Below are 20,809 nucleotides of genomic sequence, written 5' to 3'. Positions count from 1 at the left end.
TATTCCCGGTATTCCCTGGTTCATTTATCATGAACTTTTAGCACTTCTCCTCAGCAAAACAGCAATGATTCCCACTCTTCAAACTGGCCTGCTTTTCCCAGCCTGTGATATGGCTCACAGTCGCCCTTCCTCTATCGTCCACATGCCAGAAGACAAGCTCCTCTTCTATTTCATGATAATAACTATCTGCCGCTTACTCTGCTCTGAGCACTGCTGTAAGTGCTTTGTTTGTCAAGTCATCTAATCCTCAAAGAAACAGATGAAATCGTTCCTACCCCTCCTTCCTTCTATGGATGAGGAAACAGGCACACTGAAGTTAAGTAATAGCTGCTGGTTGCGCAGCTGGTTAGTGGCTGACGTGTCTGTTTGGGCTGCTACAACCAAAATACGATAGACTGGGTAGCTTAAACATTTATTTCTCACAGTTCTGAGGCTGGGAGGTGCAAGATCAAGGTGCTGGCAGATTCAGTGTCTGGCGAGAACCCAATTCCTGGTTCACAGACGGCTGTCTTTTCATTGGGTCTTCAGATGGCAGAAGGGGCGAGAGAGCTCTGTGAGGTCTCTTTTATGAGAACACTAATCCTATTCACAAGCGCTCTACCCTCATGACCTAGTCACCTCCTAAGGGCCACACCTCATAAGACCACCATTTTGGGGGTTATGAACTTTGGAGGGAGGCAAACATTCAGTCTACGACAGTGGCAGAACTAATATTTGTACCCAAACAGTAAGCTTCCGCAATCTATATTCTTAACTACTACCCTGTCTTTAACTACCAGTTCCAGCCTAGGAATGATCTTTTTAGGAAGTATCCTAATTCCTTATGGAGAAAAACTACTTCTCCTTTCACTGCAGGATTTAAACACTTTGGATTTCTATTTTTGCTCTTATAATAATTGAGATTTTATTATAATCATTCGTGTATGTAAAATAAACTAGTCAGATATTATTCACCTCTTTCATAGCAACATTGAAAATTTGAAAGTCCTTCTTGGGGCCCTTCTCACTCCCCTCCACCCACAAATACTCTTTTACCTCTATTAATTTTTCTAAATAAAAAAGCTCGATAAAAGCTGCTTAAATAAAATGAAATATAAAAGAAGAGCAGATGAAGCAATGCTTAAGAAGTCTTATGAGGTAAAAAGTCTCAAAACTGTATATTCTTGTCGTTTTATCATAAGACAGTTAGTAATAGAAAAGCTGCAAAATCAGAGCTGAAATACTTCCTTGACTTTGATCAAAATTGCAATTTGGCCAAATTCACATGTAGATATTGCCTTCATATTTGTTTATTTTTCTGCTACATTTGTGTGTATTTTGTACGTATTAGGTATTTAGTACATATTCTCAAAATTTTTTCTGAACTCTGGAAAATAAGGCAGCCTACTTTTCCAGATTTCCTAGAGACTCATTGAATTTTTGTTTGTTTTACTTCAAATCAGAATCAGTTTACACTTCCTGAAATTACCAAAACTGATGAAGGGATTTATGTATCAGGAATGGTTGTTGATTGCAGGCAGAAGATCCTTTTTGAAAAAATGTAGTAATGTGATATTGATTATTTGACTCCAGTTGGGACTGAGAGCAATTAAAACTCCAGCAAGTGTTCCATAATTAGAATTTGGCAGCATATGTCAAGGAGTAGTAAAACAACTAAGTAAACAATAGCGTATGGTCATCAGGAATTGAAGGGCACGATTAATGCAAGATTTTGACAAATCAAGTGTCCACTGATTAAAATTAATAAACAATGAAACAACGACAACAACATAACACAACTGCTTGTAGAGTATGAGAATATAAGGATTGGGGTGGGGATTGGGTGCCTCTAGTATTTACAGATAACCAGAAGAAAGAGAAAGACAAGCTCAAACACTTACAATTTAATCTCAAGACACAGACTAAATCCCAGAGACTTCCTTTAACTCTCTTAATTTCTGCAGCCAAAGGGCCAAGGCAGCCAAAATCCACATGCAAAGGCTGAATTGGTTGTTTGCCAATTTGTAATGTTAGTAGGATTTACAGTCTCAACAAGGTTTTAAAAATGAAATTGAGAGTATTTAATAAGATAGAGGGCATATTAAGAATTGGAATGGGGGCTCTGGTAACTCATCTCCCAATCCCCATGAGGGATTGCCCCCTGAACAGCTGGTTCCTTATTCTTCAGGAATAGTTTCTTGCATTCGTTGAAGTTTGTGCAATAACTTAACGTAAGTAAATTACATGTGAGGGAAAGCCAGTTTTCCTCCTTCCAAAAATCTCGCTTTCTAACTTTCCTCTCATTGCTCATTGCTTTTGTACACAAAGCTACAGTCAAGACTTCAGTGTTCTGAGGGGCAAATTATAAAATCAAGAGCAAAAGTAGAAGGCTTCCTTCACAAAAGTATTTCAACACTTTTCTCTTTTATATAAACAAACTTGGAACAAATACGTGTGGGAATGGGTTTTGAAAGGATGGACAAACGAGAGAAGAACATAATTTTAGATGGAGGTAAATTTATAGATATGGTTAGACTTACATGTCATTCCATATTCAAATATACTAGCACTTTATTATCACAGGAATAATAATAAGAGTTATAGCTAACATTTATTGAATATTTCGGCTGGGCACTTTTTAAAATTATTGCTTTTACTTTGCATGCTGTAAAATTCACTTATTTTGATATTTACTTCATTAAGCGTTGACAAATGCAGAGTCATGTAATGACCACAACACTCAAGATACAGATCAATTTTAATACTCTCTCCAAATCTCTCATAATTCCCCTTGTAGTCAATCCATCCTGACACTCCTAACCCATGACGACTAATCCATCGGTTCCATAATTTTGCCTTTTCCAGAATGAAAGATAAATGTAATCTTACAATATATAGTCTTTTGAGTATGACTTCTTTCATGTCGCATAAAAAATTATGTTGTTGCATCTGTAACATTTAGTTTCTTTTTATTCTTAGTGATATTTCATATATGGATTACCAGATTTTTAAGAAAATATCTTCAGCAATTGAAGGGCATTTGAATTGTTTCTAGCTTTTAGCAATTGTGAATAAAGCTACTAACAACAGTTACACACAGGTTTTTGTGAACATAGGTTTTATTTCTCTCAGTCAAATACTCAGGAGTGGGCTTTCTATGTCACATTGTAAACATATGCTTAATTTAGGAAGAAACTGTACAACTGTTTCCCATTTAATGTAAGTGCTGATACAGTTGGATTTAGGTCTATCATTTAATTAGCTCTCTATTTCCCCCTCCTTTTTCTTTTTTTTTCTCTTTTTTGTTCCTCTCCTCTACTTTCTTGTCATGTTTGGATTATTTACATGTTTTATAGTATTCCATTTTAATTTAATCTTTTGGATTTTAGTCTCTAACTCTTTGTATTTTTCTTTTTTTGTGATTTTCGTAGATTGTATCTACCCCTTCACTATCTGCCTAGAGTTTATATTTACCACTGCAAATAAAACATAGAAGCCTCACAACCATGTGAGTCCCTCTACGCTCCCCAGATCATGTTACCGTTGACCTTTGTACTGCATCTACATACGCTGAAAATGCCAGGGGGACAGTTTGATGATTTTTGTTTTACCAGTAATATATATTTTAAAAATTTTCAGTAGAAAAATAGAGTATTATGTTTACCTAGATCTTTGACATTTCTGTTGCTGTTCGTTCCTGAAGTTCCAACTTTCTCTCTGATCATTTCTCTGTAGCCTAAACGATTTAGTAGTTCTTTCATAGCAAGTCTGCTGTGGACAAATTCTCTTGGTTTATATGTGTCTGAAAATGTCCTTTATTTACCCCTTCATACCTGCAGAATATAGAATTCTTGGTTCCTGCTTCTTTTCTTTCAACTGCTTAAAGATATTGTTACATTTCATATTTTCTGACAGGGACCTGCAGTCATTTTAATAGTTTCTCCCCTATATGAACTGTATCATTTTTTTTCTGGCTGCTTTCATTTTTTTCCACTTTATCTTTGGTTTTCAGCAGCTTGTTTATGATGTATCTGTGTCATTTTATTTGAGTTTATTCTGTTTGGTATTTTCTGAGCTTCTTTAATGTATATATATATTTTTTCAAATTTGAGAAATATTGAGCCATTATTTCTTCAAACATTTTTCTGCACCAATTCTCTTCTTCTCTCCTGTTGGAATCCAATGATGCATATATTAGACCTTTTAATATTGTCCTACAATCCAGTTCTGATCTTCTATTTTTCTTCGTTATTTTATCTTTCTATTTTTTTCCTTCCCTCTTCTTGAAATTGGATAATTTATAGTCATCTGTCTCAAGTTTACAGTTGCTTTTCTCTGTCATCTCCTTTCTATTGGATGGGCTATTGAGCTATTGTATATTTTAGTTCAAAATTTTTTGTTGTGTTATTTCTTTATAGTGTCTATTTCTCTGCTGAGAACTTCAATCTTTGCTTTCAAGAATGTTTACATTTATCTCATGTTACTTGATTATAATAGCCACTTGAAAGTCCTTGTCATCACAGAGTTGGCATTTGTTGATTGTATTTTCCTTAGAGAATTGTCAGGAACTGAGTTGGAGAGAGCTGAGCTCCCAAGTGTCTAGGTGTTCAATTAAAACAACCAGCCAAAATGAAGGTGACAGTCAAGTCTTTAATCACTTATTGCGATAATATAAGCAAGAGGCCAAACAGGGAAAAGCACTGGCTCCCCCAGTGTTCCATTTTCCCACACAGAAGAGCATCTGGTGAGGATCGGGTGGATCAGCTCAGACATGGGGATTCTTTTGAAGCCGAGGAAGTCCCAAACAAAAGGCTCACATCCTTTTATGGATCCAGGTAGAGGGAGAGGAGAAGGGCTCAGAGTGGAAAAGTACTGAGTCAGAGAAGAGATGTTTTCAAAGCCTTCCTCCTTCAGATAAGCAGATCTTGGCAGAGGCAACTGGTGATGGCCTTTGTTCAGGACTCCCTTGTCCCCAATACACTCAGAGACATGGAGCCTCCAAATGGAGGCACCTGGGTTCAGAATGCAGCTATGTGCAAGACCAGGGCTGCCAGCTCCTGGTTCCTTGCTTGCAACTCCTTTCAGAGACTGCATGATGTCTGGTGTGGGGAGAAGAGTTTTCCCCAGTCAGGCATTCCAGGTAAAGTCTTTCTAATAGCCCAGGGTTGAGCTGGAAAGATTACATGTAGGATTTGTCCTGGAGCCAGTCTCTTCAGTGTTCCTGTATCTGTGGTAGTTTTGTTTGTTTTTTAATTTGAGTAACTTTTTTTTATATATATCTGGGACATATTGAATATGACGTTGTAAGTCTCTGATACTATTTGGTTTTCTAGAGGCCATTAATCTTTTATTTTGCTTTTGTTTTTCAGGCTTCCTCGATACAAGACATTTCTTTCACTGTAGAAAGTCCTAGCAAACAGGGCTGCTCCAGAGACTATGTGCTTTAATGGTCGACTGAAACTCTGATTCAACACTGACAGAATGGTGATGGACCTAAAGTTCTAGACATTGCTTGAAAAAGAGAAAAATCCCAAGAAATAAGGAAATATAGGTGTGGGAGTATGTTTAATATGTACGATTTTTTTCAAGCACCTTACGTTTCCTTGAATAGGTCTACAAAATTTTCTTTTTCAGGGATTGAGAATATATTTGTGAAAAGGAGTACCAGCTGAGATGGAGTCACTGGTGAATTCTACTAAACGCTTAAGGAAGAAATCATACCAATTCTCTGCAATCTTTTTCAGAAGATAGAAGCAGAGGGAATACTTCTGAACTCATTCTATGAGGCCAACATTACCCTAACATAAAAACCAGACAAAGACACTGCAGGGAAAGAAAAATACAAACAAATGAATCTCTTATGAACATAGATGCCAAAATCCTCAATGAAATGTTAGCAAATCATTTAGCAAATGCAAAAAGAGTGTAAAAAGAATTATACGCTGTGGCCAAGTGACATTTATCCCGGGTATGCAAGGCAGGTTCGACATTTGAAAATCAGTTAATGGAATCTATCACATCAGCAGGCTAAAGAAGAAAAATCACATAATTATATCAATAGTTGCAGAAAAAGCATGTGCCAAAATCCAACACCTATTCATGATGAAAACTCTCAGTAAATCAGAGACAGGGGAGAACTTACTCAACTCGGCAAAGAATATCCAAAATAAAACTATAGCTAATATCGTACTTAATGGGGAGAAACTAGAAACTTTCCTCCAAGATGAATAACAAGGCACTCCTTTTCAACTCTCGGCACTCCTTTTCAACTCTCACCACTCCTTTTCATCATGGTACTAGAAGTCTTAGCTAACGCAATAAAGTAAGAAAAGCATAAAAGATAAGCACATTACGAAAGAAGAAATAAAACTGCCTTTGTTCCCAGATGACAGGATCATATATGTATAAAATCCAAAAGAATTGACAAAAAAACTCCTGGAACTAAGAAGCAATTATAGCATTGTTGCAGAATACAAGGATAATATACAAAACTTGGTCGCTTTCCTATATACCAGCAATTGACAAGTGAAATCTGAAATTAAAAATACAATACCATTTACAGTAGCACTCCCCAAAAAGAAACACTTAGGTATAAATTTAACAATGCTAGGGAGGAAGTAGAGCAAGAGAAACTCTCATTGTTGGCGGGGAATGCAAAATGGTACATCCTCTTCAGAAGAGTTTGTCAGTTTCTTACAAAACTATACATATTCTTAACACAATATCCAGCAATCAGACTCCTTGGTATTTGCCTAAAGAAGTTGAAAACTTATGTCCACACAAAAACCTGTACACGCATGTTTATAGCAGCTTTATTCACAATTGTTTACCACAGAGTTAGTTGGTCTAACATGATGATCGACCAATACCAAGACCTGAGCCAGTAAACATACCCAGGAAACCTTTAACGAAGGAAACTCTTAGTACAACTGGGGAAGGATCCTGCAATAACATTGTTAAGAGTACTGTGAATGTTCCTTATAGGCTTCCCTAGGGTCCTGGGAATAATTACTAGGGTACCTATGCACTACAAGAACTGAAATGTCCACATGTTTCCAGAATTATGGGAGACTAACACTAATTCTTGCAGATCTGGAAAGACTCTTTGCTCATCATTGTGAAGGCTTATGTAGGACAGTTACCAAAAGGAGTTTTGATATGAGTCTGACTCAAGGTAATCCCCATAGGACCCCATAATAATACGAGGCTTATTTCCAAAAGTTCCTAAGTTCAATAGTATGGTTGGAAGAGGCATTTCTAGGTAGAATTATTCCATTTATTTTCTCACTCTGAATGTAAGTACCATTATTATAAGATAGGCCAAATTCTATCATAGATTTGAAAAATACTTGTAAAATCAACTAACTATTTAAAGAATGTTGGATTGTTGATCCCTTTATACCCCAGATACCTCTTTCCCACTGTTGAAATCTTCTGAAAACGGTCCAGAAAGACACTTAGGACGGAAAATCTTCGCAGTAGGCAGAACTTCAAGGAGTATCTCTTGCTTTCCCTTTCTCTAAAAGAGCAGGTCTGAGAAAAGTACCTACATTTACATCATTTTTTTTCTGTTTTGCTAGTTGACTATTGACTTTTAGGAAGCAACATTTAAGAAGTGGTTTCAAGATTGGGAAAGGCATTTTAATAGTCAACAACACAAAAATATAGGTGGCCTAAAAATTATCATTAAAGTGCATAATTGCTGAAAAGATTCTTAAAAATCACCCAGAAAAATTGACAGATTCTGAAATTAACACTCCTTCCTATCTTCTGCCATATTTGTTCGATGGGTATATTCACTCATTCAGTCTTTATTTGGATTTTTTGATAGTTTTAATGTTCCAGACACCATTTTAGGTGCAAGGGGTATAAAAGTAAACAAATCAGGCAAAATCCTTGACTTAGAATCTAGCAAATGAAATAGATAGCATCAATGTATAATATTATGTCAAATGGTGCTCTTTGCTTTGTCAGAGTAAGGGGATAGAATTTAAATGGGGACAGATGATATTTTAGACAGAAGAGTCAGGAAAGGACTCTGAACAGAGCTCATACATCTGTGGATTTAATGGCAGGACGGAAGTTATTGTAGGACCTAAATAACATGTTCCTGTCCTTATGAACCAATTTACCTCCAGTGGAAACCAGCCATGAGTCCAATATGGCACTATACAACATGAGACCAGCCTGCTCCTTATAGCAGTTGATTACATTGGGACCTTTTCTGTTACAGAGGAGGCAGGGATGTTTCTCAGGAAAATATGCATTTATTCTGAATTTGTTTCTGCTTTCCATTCCTGCCCTTTTTTCTGCAGAATTATTGAAGGCCTCTGTGGTTGTATTGAATGTCTTCAGTTATATCATGGTATCCCACCCACACTGCTTCACATTCACGAACTTATTTCAGAGCAAATGAAGGAATTGCTCAAGAGATTTGCTGGTGTTACTATATATAACCTGTTGCCCAAAAGTACCTAGCCTTCAAAATAAACAAGAACTTGTAGTGTTTGCTGGAGGCCAAGTGGGAAGAAGATTGCTGTTGTATAAAGAGAAAAGGAAGGAGTAGCCATAGGAATGGGAACCTAGAGTACTTCCTCCATTAACAAACATTGACATAAAGTTAAGGAAATCTTAACTATATATGTAGGGCCATTTGGGTACTGTTTGTATAGTTTAAGGCTACCAATATAAATTTATGAGCAGGTCACAAATAGCTTAGAGCCCATGGGACAAAGTTTTAGGTTTCTCAGGCTGAAAAAATTCATTGCACCAAAGCAATAGTTGAAGAAAAACAAAAAGAAAAAGGAAATGTATAGCAGAAGAGAGAAATCCTGTGTGTTAGCCATGACCCAGTGCCAGTTGGAGAAGTGACAGCTGTGTCCTATACCAGCATCTCTTTCCTGTTGTGTTACACAGATATATATACCATATATGCATCGTGTAGATCCTGAAGGCTCTTAAGTAGTATGAAACACAAATGTAATACATATATAGATAGATATCATATAAATGTGTTATACTGATGAATATTTTTATCTTATATATATATATATATGTTATGTCTACTTATCTATGTAGAGGATTGTTTTTTTGCTTCATTTTTTGAGTGTAGGGAACTAAAGAAAGAATGGTCATTTCCCAGAGATATTGGGCTTGGAGATGAATGTGGAATTAATTCATGTAGATTAATGGATTAGTGGAATGTGGATTAATGTGGAGCCTTGAGGCATACTTTGTATTGCTTGAGGATAATTGAATTATGTTAGTGGGAACATAATTGGGGGGAGTGAAATGATAGGAAAGTTTATATTGACCTCATAAAGCCAAAGTTTGAATGACTTAGGACATTGTTTTTTCTTTTTGCCTTCCCGACATATGACACATTTTCTTTGGGGAATTCTCTATACATATGAGTAGAGAGTTTGACTCTAACTATACAAAACCAAAAAAGATTAGATATTCATTTCTCTAGTTGCCCCTTTCAACTAGAACACATGAAAATTACTTACCCTCAGAGGCCCTTACCTCCCACTTGCATGCAGGATTTAGTGACACAAAGAAGCAGAAACCCTGAAAAATGCATTTGGAGCCAAATGCTGCCGTTAATGGAAATAGCAACATGTAATTTTCATGGGAAACACTAGTGTCATTGCCATTGGTAGCATCCAATGTCCATTTCAAGCAGTGTCCATGGTGTGCCATCTGGTTTTGAGGGTTGGCAGTTGATGTCTTCTCTAGATTAGCTTGGTGAGTGATTATCAGCCATCACTCTGGCTGGCCAGCTTCCTTTTCCTCCTGCTGACTTTCTCAGCCTATTTCCCCTCCTCCTAGAGATTCAGTGAACTGTCTAAATTAATATCAATAAATTATTTTTCTGCTTAATTCAATCAGAGTCAGAAAATATTGTTCACAAGTAACAAACATGACGGGCATGTAAATAGACTTTTGTTATAATCATTGTATATGGTCTATTTATTTGAGTCATGAGTACATATTACCCATATCATGACACTGTACTTTTTTCCTTTTAATTTCAATCAATAGTTTTTAAATTACTATTTTTATGACTTTGTCTTTTGTCTATCTGCAAAATCTTCTCTGGTTTTCCATATTACACTCTTTTTTTTCAAGGGACCATTTTTTTCTTAGTGCTGCCAACATGGTAATATAATGGTGCTATTGAGGGTGGGTTTAAATTAACCATTTTTATGTTATTTAATCTATGGAAGTTTGTTTGTGATTTTCTAATATTATTTTTAGAAGCTAAGAAAGGTAAATTGAATTCCCTTAGTGCCATTAAACTTTGAAATTTTTATACGTTCTTGTGCTATGTAATGTTTTTTTCATCTCTCTACTTCTTGATTCTCTGATATTCTGAATGCAATGTATGTACAAGTACCTTTCCCAGCACAGAAGGCTCAGTATTCAAAGCTTATTATTGACATACTATCATGGACTAAGATTTACTTTTGGAGATTGAGTCCAAGAAATTTCAAAAAACATTCCCTTGTCACTAACTCGTTTTATTCTACTTTTGAGTTGTACAATCACCAGTTATAGCAAATGATATCATGTAAAAGTGTGGAGAGGGTAGAAACTAGGAAGAACACTTAACCAATCTCACAAGATAATTCTCTTGTCAAGTCCTGCATCTTGAAAACATGGGAAGAACAGTTGAGGAGATTCGAGATTCTTCAACTGATTCCTGTTTCACAACACAAGTCAGCACTATGTTGGGAGCTGGTAGGTTTTTCTTACCCTAGTTCTAGCTGTCTTATAATTAATATTAACTGCTCCAACATTTTAAATTTATTCCGCCACTTTTAGTTTTAAACGTTATTGAGAGTTTTCATCTTCTTCTGTTTTTGTGAATATGTGGGGAAAAGTAGAACATCTAAAGAAATTCTAGAGAAATACCCTTTTAAGTTGATGATTGTTTTAAAAAATTATAATTTAAAGGTAAAAAGAAATTCCAAGTAGAGGATATTGTTTAGATGGACTCAGTATCTATTTTTCCAGATTAGGAGCACCCACACTTGAAGAGAAGACTGTCCTCTTCTATTCAAGCAGCTCTAACAGGTTCTCTTACTTTACCATCATTCAATCCTGAGGGCTTTTTTATATTTTATAAGCCTTAGATTGTCTTGAGGTCAATTTGTTAGGCTATTCCTAAAGCTTCTTAAGTAATATGAAACTACTTAGAAAGGGCTTTTTAACAGAGTACAACTGTCTTTGGCTATGACATTATTTTTAGATTTGGAAAATGAAGAGTAGTTCTATATTGATTGCAAATCGTTGACTCCAAATAAATTACACCCATTTATAAATAACATTTTGTACTATTTTAAAATGTGGAATATCTAAATTTAGTTCATAGTTCAATTTCAAATGTGTAACTTCTCTTTGTTTCAGGTACCTTAGGAAAAGGGCAAGCCTGACTGTCCTGCACAGCTGTGTGTCTCCTACCAAAATTACTGACACTCTCATTCTTGTTGAAATTGTGTTATAAATGGGACAATGACAAATTGATAGCAAACCCTGGAAAATACACAGATAAGATTAGAATTCATACTATCATTAGACAAAATGGTATAGCTAGAAAGGATAAATAGATACAGGATACTCCGATAATCAGTATTCATGTTTTCGCATTGTTTTCAGGATACAGAATCTCATTGATATAGGATGTTCTACTGTTATATTGTTCTTAGAAACTAGAAAAATATCAGTGACTCTTCTCTAGATATCTGGCTCCCAAGATCCGAGAGCATTTAATAGAACGACTGACAATAATAACTTAGGTCAATATTCTCTTTGAACCAGTGAAAGGACGATTATTTATCTTAGGACAAGTTATGTTAAAATTGTACATATAAACTTCTTTGGACATTAAATTTAAAATATTTATTAATGCCAATGAAGCACTTTAGACACACAATCATTAGCAAAATAAATATCTTTCATGAAACTAGTTAGCTATATTACCTGCATATGAATTATAAATTCAAAGAGACACTCTTCAGGGATCTACTGTAAAATCCAATAATATACCATTATTCTAATTTGTATAATAGTATGTGTGTCTCTATGATGTTTATTCTGAAAGGGGAAAAACTCCCCAGAATGAAGCAGACTCATGTTGTAGAGTTAGGATTCGGTTGATTAGATATTTAGGCTTATATTTTGGTGACGTCTATAATATTATTTCCTTACCAAAGTGCGTTTGCGTATCCTTTTCTGAGTGGCGTAGTTTAGGAAAACACCAAGCTGCTGGTGACTCGGAGACCCAAGAATATAGTGGTTTTAAAAAGATGAATTTCTCTTTCACATAACACTCCTGGAGTGAGGATTCCAGGGCAGAGGAGCGGTTCTGCCCAGTCGGTGTGCTCCTCCAGGGAGCCAGGCTGCTTCCCACCTGTCCTTATTGTCCTTCTCTGGGGCAGGAGTCTGCAGACTTTTTCTGTGAAGGAACAGAGTATAAATAGTTTAGGCTTTGAAGGGTATATGGCGTCTGGCGCAGCTATCCACCTCAGCCTCTGTGGTGAGAAAGTAGCTATAGGCTCTGTGTCGTACATGGGCATGGCTGTGTTCCAAGAAATTCTTTTTTAAACAGATAGAGGGAGGGATTTGGCCCGTGGGCTGCAGTTTGCCAGCCTCTGTACTACGCTGAGTCACTGCCATGTCGGGGTTCCACTGGTAGGGAAAGCGAAGGAAGCATGGAATTGGCGTATCATTTTTCTAGTATCCAGACATGGAAGTGACAGATAGCTTAGCTTACATTCAATTAGCAAAAATGTATTCACCATTTCTAACTACAAGGAAGACTGGAAGACATAGTTTAGCTAAGCAGTGGTATGTTCAGCTACAGTCCCTTTTTTTTTTTTTATGGAAAGTGGAGAAAGGATTTTGGTGAAAAACAAGCAATCTCTGTCACATTGGCACAGAATTTGGTGAAAAAATGCAGAAAACTGATATCACAATATTTTCTTATCATGATTTAGCAGACAACAAAAAGTATGGAAAATGAGATGTTATCAACCTTCTAAATATATAAAATAAAGTTAAATTTATTAAGATTTTACATATCATACAAGCTATCCCTCATTAATATCTTTGACACACTGAATAAATTATCTCTAAATTGAAATGATTAAGTATTTTAAATACTATAAAATTAGTAATTTTCAACTGTCAGCTCATTTTTTTTCTTTTAGTTTGTATGCCTATCATATTCTTAAACAGAATCTATAATTTATAGCCTGCAAAATTGATAAATGTACCTATGCAGTTTCATGGAGAATTCATGCCATTTGAGGCAGTTAAAAATGCCAACTGGGCTGATGATGCTCTCCAGCTGTCAGTAGTTCACAACATAGTGTCACGCCACCTACAGACATGTCAGCATTTTACCAAATATTTTTCCAAAATGTATACATTCTAAATCTATTTCCAGATTTTCGTTTAAAAAACAATCTAAAAAGAACTCATTGAAGTTACCAGATATATGAAGTTTGCTGCCTACATCTGCCTATTTCCATGAATAAGATTAAAATGTCAAGACTATGTAATCATCTAGTAAGGAAATGTACTGTTAGTGTTTTATTCTTATGTTTGGACTTGCTTGTAAAAACCTTTGGCAATCATGTACCAAGACTCTATGTGCTCTAATCACTTTACATGTTTTCATATATAATATAATTTAATACAAAACGATAATAATAGTGTTTACTCACTGACCTCAAATGACAACCTGTAAGGACAGTTTGGGGCTACAGTACTGAATATAAGGATATGCACAAATTTCATTCTTATTTTTTGTTTCATATCAGACTCTCTCTCCTTCTGTTATTCATGCATTCATTCACACCCTGTGCCTTTTCTCACATTTTTATCTTATTGTTAATAGATAAAATTCACTTCCCTGTAGAGACAGTTTTTAAATTATTGCCAAACTTTGATATGATAGCAGTACAATATCCAAACTTACATTTTACTTTGTCTCCTAAAAGTTATTCTGTATTGATATGATTTGTCAGTACATGATAGGTTTTAAATTAATTTCTGCTTATCTGCCTGACTCCACTATAATGATGACATTTTCTGGAGCAATAAACAAATCTAATATAATGGGCTATTAAATAAAATGGGCCTCTTTGGAGAGAAGGAAAATCTGGTTCCTATTTGTATTTAAAAGGAATAACTTAATCAATCATGCATCTGAATTTGCGTAATGTACTTTTATAAAAGATTCTAACATATCTCTTATGTTCTTTTTGAGATGTGCATTAAGTTCTGAATTAACCCAGCACCAGAATGGCAGCTCCTGATTTAATTACTTCTGTTTCCTCACCACTGTGCCCTTGAGCACAACAAAACTATGAACAATATTACCATGCAAAAAAGAGTCAGATTATGCAATAACCTTTACTGGTTAGAGTGATGAAGGATTTAAATTGTTAAACTTATTTGGAGATATATTTACTGTTCTCTGTTTGAGACCAACATTATTACATTGAAAGTAGAAATAATAAGATTTTGGCCTTAACTGCTTTTATCCCCTGCCTTATGATGAAGATTTTGAGGAAAAGTTAAAAATATGACACTGTATCTGTTCTATCAGTCTTTTTTGAGTAACCAATATCATATCATTTCTTAAGCTTTTTTCTCACCTCTCTCTTTTCTTTCCCAGATCAAATGCCATCCATATTTTATCATCCATCCAGGTGCTCCAATTCCAAGACTATCACCAGCTTACAGTCACAGAGAATGATGTTTGGACTCTGCATCTTGGGAGGTGTCATCAGACAGCATGCATGTTGTTGCTATGGGTCAGGTGAGGAGGAGCCCTGACTAAGAAAGAGTCTTTTCATTTGCCTGCCAGTCAGATACTCCGGAATATACATTCTTCTGCTTAGAGTTAAAGAAAAGAGCGATAAGGGCTGGTGAAACCCTTTTATTGCAATGAACTATATTAATGATTCTCTGCTAGAAACAACAGAATCTGAAGGACAGAGGGGAAGATTCTGATAGTATCTAAAACCAAGCAATGGGTAAGACCAAGCGATTTATCATGCTTGATGACAAACAGTAAACTTGTAGTCATTTAGAAAACTGGAATTAACAGATTATTAAAAATGCTTATCCAATATTTCCAGATATTTAGCTATTAGGATCAATGATTCTAGAGATATTCTTTGTCAAATGATTGGGGACCACATGTGGCTCAATAAATGTATTGAATAATAATGCCCAACGTTATTGAGGCCTTACAACCTTAGCATATTTTATTCCATGATAACCCAATGGCTAGGAGATGTTAAATAACCTAGATGTTAAGTAATTATCTGTGCCAATGAATTGATTTTTTCTTAATATTAAAGTTTTGTTCCGCAATAGGTGAAATCATCTCAATAAAATGTATGAGTCATCAGAAAAGAAAAGTTGGCCAACATTTAGTTATAAGGATTTGACTGATAAACATAAATATAGGAAAAGTCCTTTAAAATGATTTTGTCTAATGCCCTGCTCCAAAATGATAAGAAAATTAGTGTTCCGTGTAGTTGAGTAAATTTCCCACATTCACCCAGCTATTTTATGAGTTGCTAAAAAAACCTGGTATTTTTTTTCTCCTATCTAGCATTGTGATATTTGTTTGCTGCATGGCTGGGTCAAGACATATGTCCTAATTCTTGTGTCCTAAAATCTGAATATATACATTGTCTGATCAGGGGTTTAAAATAGACCTGTTGGAGACAAAATAATTATCCAAAAATGAAGTGTCTATAAATGTGGATTTATTTTGTATTATCTGTTTAGAATAACAATGCTGGCATTCACTTTTTACCTACATGTGTCCATTGGCCTTCTAGTTAGGTTGAGATGATTATTACATGTTTGGATCGATGCCTATTTAATATAAAACTCCAAAATATTTGTGAGTATGAGAGCATACTGAATTTTCCTAAGTACATACTTTATAATATAAAAGCTGGTTAGCTTTTGATACGAGTTTCTCCTGTAAGTGAATTCTCGTGGCTTTGGAGAGGGTTCTAAAATTTCTGGAACTAAATATTTTCAACTAAATATTTACAAGTTATTGGAAATAGTCTCCCAATAATTTTGGCTTTTCCATATGATAGTTAAGCCAGCACACCACAGCAAGTAGAGCATACAATTCTATATCATTTGTGAAGTGGATTAATTTTAGTATAAAGTATAGTTTAACTATATAGTCATTATTTAATCAACAATGAAATAAAAAATTGAAGTAATGCAGACAACCCCCCAAAAAATTACACTTACCACACATATTTTCACCTCAAAGTAGACACTTAGAGGTTTGGCTGCAAAAATTATAAGAATTATTAGAATTTGCTAAGAGGACTTAGACGAATACACAAATATCAATGTTCTTCCGCTATGCTAAGAAGTATGTGATAAAAAGTAAAAAGGGAAAATGAACATTCTGTTATCAAAGGAGACAAAAGACATAAAACAAGGGATATATTTAAGAAGAAATATTCATGATTTACAAATTTAAAGCCAGAAAATCTAAGGGTGCAAGTGAAAATTTCACTAAATGTCCTATGGAATGATAACTATACATCCTGCAAAAATTAATGTGTGTATTTAGCACAATTCCAATCATGTTGTGAGTGCAATATTTTAATGACAAAATGATTCTAAAATTCATCTGAAAAATCAATGCATAAGAATATCAGAAAATTTTGAAAAAATATTCATGAAACAGGAGTTTTTCTACAAAATATTAATATGTATTATAATAACATATTAAACTAGCACAGAAATTGACATGAATGAAAATCTAGAAGATACAAATATACCTCAGTGTTTTGCAATTTAAGTAATTCATTTAATAAATGCATTATGAATAGATAATCTTAGATTCCTCATACTTGATGCCAAAATGATTTTAGGTCAGTTTAACAATTATATTTCAAAAAGAAATAATGAAAGAATTAGAAAAAGTTTAAGTGAATGTCTACATCTATATCATTCCTTTTGATAAAGAAGGGTTTTAGAAGTATCAAGTCAAAGACAGAAATCATAAAATAAATTACATTTAAATGTTTACCTAAAAAGTTGAAAGAAATATCTCTATAACCAAGGCCTATAGTGAAACGGAAAATAACGAATTTGAAAAATATTCACACTAAAATTTGTAGGGAAAGTTAAGCATCTGACTTAATTTTGTATCTCTACTATCTATCTATCTAATCTGTCTATTGTCTGTCTGTCTGTCTCTCTCTCTGTCCATCTATTTATCCATTTTGTCTAGGAAACACATGCAAATTAATGATAGAATGAAATAAAACAAAATAGAAAAAATGGTTTAAGAACGTGGATAAGATATCCACAAGACTAAAAATGCAAATCGTAGATACGCATACAAACAATAGCAAATCCTACTAGTAACCAATGACAAAAAGGTCAAGAAGAAGTAATGAAAAAATGCTTTCTTCTACACTGTCAGTACAATATAATTGACCATAAAAGTTCAGGAAAACAATTTGGCAAAGTACAATTAAAGCTCTAAAAATAATATAATTATTTGATCTCTTTGAGTTTTTTTTTTTTTTTAAAGATTGGCACCTGAGCTAACAACTGTTGCCAATCTTCTTTTTTTTTTTTTTTCTGCTTTTTCTCCCCAGGTCCCTCCAGTACATAGTTGTATACTTTTTACTGTGGGTCCTCCTAGTTGTGGCATGTGGGACGCCGCCTCACCGTCGCCTGATGAGCAGCGCCATGTCCGCTCCCAGGATCCATATCCGTGAAACCCTGGGCTGTGGAAGCAGAGAGCAAGAACTTAACCACTCAGCCACGTGGCTGGCCCTGATCTCTTTGAGTTTTTAATTGTGAAAAGTAATTGGAAATAAATACATACCTCAAATTGGAAAATTATTAAATAAACTATTGTATGTCAATATGCCAGAATATTATGAAAATGCTTAAAATATGTTGACATATATTTATAAACATAGTAAGATGTTCCCAATATAGGTGGGAATTTGAGAAGGGAGTTAGAAGTTTTCTTACTCCTTCTCTTTTTGTTCCCTTCTCCCCCTCTCCTCCGTTTCTTTCCCTTCCCTTCCCTGTAGATTCAGTCTGTTTTGAGGAGGCCAAGGAAGATAGACATTAGGTGAAGAGAGTGAGGGGCAGCTGTAATGACAGTGGGGAATGTCTTAATGGAACAGAGATGAGAATAGCCATTCAAGAAGTAGGGGAGCAGTGATGGATCTAGAGGGAAATTTCAGAGCCAAAGGAGGGTGAAGGGAACATTTAAGTGGGATGCTGATCCATCATGTGTGTCAGAATTCAAGGTGTGTGGGAAAGACATCTATGTGGAGGATGCTATGTAGGAGTCCTACAGTAGGGCATTTGAGCCCAAATGCAATGAAGAAAGCAATTATTGGGGCAAGGTGACATGGGAGGCCTGGCATGGGATGAGGAAATACCAGTTCAGTGAGGAAGATGGCACCATCGAGGTGTTTAATCCTGAACAGTGTGTTGAAGTCTGTGTAGAATAAGAAGGTCCGTTATGAGTAGAGAGGGGTGTTGGCACGTGGTATGCTGGGTTGAAGCCTGATTTGGGTGAAGAGGTCATTTGTGCAGAAGGTGAGACAGCAAACAATGTGGTCCAAAACAAAGAATGCTGGAACAAAAGTGAAGTGAGAAATGCCTTTATGCTGGGTTTGGTGAGTGGATGGCTGCCAACTGTGGGACACTGGTTTAATCATTGATCAGGTAAGTAAAAATATTGTCAATAATATGAGCCAACTTTCTCACTGTTGGATAAAAGAGTTATGAATAAAGGAAGAGGATAAATTAGAAGGAGCCCTATAGAGTTGGATTGGCATTGAAGATATTGAGCTGAGTTTATCGATTTCAATATATAGCTATAGGTATGTGGATATAGGTACAGAGATAATGGAAATAATTATGTGTATGTACACACATACACACATTATATATATGTTTCTGATCTTCGTTCAAATTGAGAGAATAGTGACAACTCGATAGAGATGAACACTCCTGATACCTGGATTTTAGTTTCTAATTCCATTCTCATTCCTTTTTACGTCCAAAATAATATTCCACTGTATGGATATACCACATTTTATTTATCTCTTAATCAGTTAATGCACATGTGGGGTGTTTCCATCCTTTGATTATTAAGAATAATGCTGCTATGAACATTTGTGTCTGAGGTTTTTTAGTGTGTGGGCAGATGCTTTTAATTCTCTTCTCTAGGAATGGAGGAGCTGGATCATATGATAGCTATGTTTAACTTTTTGAAGAACTGTCAAACTGTACTCCAAAGAGGCTGCACCATTTTATGTTCCAATTAACAATGCATAAGACTTCAGATTTCTTTATAACACCACCAACCTATTTTACTATCTGTCATTTTATTATAGTCGTCCTAGTGTGTGGGAAGAGTATCTTGTGGTTTCAGTTTGAATTTCCCTGATGGTTAGTAATGCTGAGCCTCTTTTCATGGACATTTCTATATCTTCTTTGGAGAAATTTCTATCCATGTTCTTTGTCCATTTCTTAATTTTTTTTTTTTTTATGATTGGCCTTGAGCTAATATCTGTTGCCAATCCTTTTCCCTTTTTCCTCTTCTTCTTCCCAAATGCCCCCATATTTAGTTGTGTATTCTAGTTGTAGGTCCTTCCAGTTCTGCTATGTGGGATGCTCCCTCAGCAGGGGTTGATGAGCAGTGCTACATCTGTGGCCAGGATCTGAACTGGTGAAACCCTGGGCCGCTGAAGTGGAGCATGTGAACTTAACTACTCTGCCAAGGGGATGGCCCCTTAAATTGTTTTTTCTTGTTACTGTTGACTTGTAAGTGTTTTTTACACATCGTTGAAAGAAATACCTATATTGAAAACACAATGTGGCAATTCTGGAAATCAGATTTATCCCTCTCTCATTATCTCACCCAGAGATTATTGTTGTTATTCTTGATGTTTCTTTATTTAGAGACTTTTCTGGGCCAATGCTCTAAATCTGTATTTTTTGTCATGTGTGGCCATTGAATTCTCTGCCTGACTAGACAGAGACTTCCTTAAATTCCTTGGACTAGTAAAACTCTCAGACTTTGCTGAGGGCCTCTCTATGTGTATTTGGTTATGCTTTCAACACTTTAGCAGCCAATTTTTATTTCTGCATTACCCTTCATTTTATGCTTGTCTCAAGATGAAGTAGGGTAGAGATATGAAACTAAGGACTTTTTAAGTCTTTCCTGAACAAGTGCATCACCCTCTGTCTGTCCATGGCTTTCTAGATATTCCCTGGAATTTGCCTTAATCTTTTCAGGGTGCCTTATGATAACTAATTCCTGTTTTTTCCTTTTAAGTTTTTTGGTCAGTGTCTTGACAGTCCCAGCTGGTAATGATGCCTCAGGCAGCTGCAGTGTTAGACAGTTGCCACTTATTGTTTTCAACAAATGATTTGGCATAAGACAATTTGTGCAAAGTAAGCTCTGAACCAGGTCAGATAAAGATAAGCCCTGAGAACAACTTTTCAGCAAGTTGCTAGACAAGTCAAATAGTGACAATTCTCTGATAATGACTGATGATGAGGCTTTTATGGAGCTCCAAACTGGTTCTGCCCCTTTCAGTGGCTGCTTGACAGCTGCTTTTCAAAGCTACTGTAATTGGGAGAGTCTTGGTTTTTAAGAGAGCTCCCCACAGAGCTGGGGAGAGAAAAATACAATTAGCCCAGGTTAAAGGCCATAAATTTCTTTGTTCTTACTGAGGTTCAGAATCCTGAAAAAGTTGATTTTGATAGTTTTTGCTATTGT

This window comes from Equus caballus, chromosome 2 (assembly GCF_041296265.1).
Source record: "Equus caballus isolate H_3958 breed thoroughbred chromosome 2, TB-T2T, whole genome shotgun sequence".
Lineage (NCBI taxonomy): Eukaryota > Metazoa > Chordata > Mammalia > Perissodactyla > Equidae > Equus > Equus caballus.
Note: the sequence above shows the minus strand (reverse complement) of the source record.